A 1,032-nucleotide genomic window follows, 5' to 3' on the forward strand; every position below is an offset into this window, starting at 1 on the left:
AGATGTTTTTTAGGGCCAGCTTTGGCGAAACTGTATTGAATAATCGTATTGATCAATAATAGGAAAAGAAATGTGTGCTCTCAAGATATGTGAAGAACACATTTACATGCAGACAGAAATTCCTTGCTTTATAGTGACCTTTATATGGTTTATATGGTCTCATATAAAACAACACACACACACACACACACACACATTTCCATCTATTCACTCCTGTAACAGGTTTGAATAGTAACCAAAGGTCAGAGGTCACCTGTCAAATTTGAAGGTGTAGCTAGAGGTGCTATGAATTGTGTGTGCTTGTGTGTGAGGAGGGGGGGGGGGGGGGTGATTAGGGGGAAGTAGGAAAATATGGAAGCAATATAAAAGAGATAGGATTTGAGGTGCATGGTGGGTTTTCGTTATTCAAAGCTGTGCTTAAAGAAACTTGTTTGCTTGTTTTTTCCAAACCAGGCTTGGACACAATCACAGTCACACGCACAAGTAGTTAACACCAGTGCACTGGGTTGGAGCCTCTGGGTGATCTGTGTCAGTTTGAGCTGTGCTTCAAAAAAGATTTGTATAGTTCCATTTTGATGCATTAATGCACACAAACAAATAAATTCTTCCAGTTATCTGAATAAGAACTACTTACTTAAGGTGTGTACATCCCTTATCAGTACATATCTTACACTGATTCAACTTTACAGTCATCTTTTAGGTAATTGTTTGTAGTGCTGTTGTACTGTAAGGAGTTCTGAGTTCCTGATTTTTTATAAATACATTGTCACCTTGGAGCTGCAGGGTAGGACAATTTGAAGCACTATAAATTCCAATTTCAAATATATGAAATGTAAGCAAGGGAATTCACATATATATATACTATAAATTCCCTGTGTGTGTGTGTGTGTGTGTGTGTGTGTGTGTGTGTTAGCCATGAGAGCCGGAGAGCCATCTGACTCAATTTCCCAGCAGGCACTGCCAGGATGACGAGTTGGAGGGGACGCCACTCAGCCAATAGTCTTCCTCCATACACGGAACTCCGAGAGAAGA

The sequence above is a fragment of the Anarhichas minor genome, unplaced genomic scaffold (assembly GCF_050575085.1).
Source record: "Anarhichas minor isolate MPS153535 unplaced genomic scaffold, ASM5057508v1 ptg000025l, whole genome shotgun sequence".
NCBI lineage: Eukaryota > Metazoa > Chordata > Actinopteri > Perciformes > Anarhichadidae > Anarhichas > Anarhichas minor.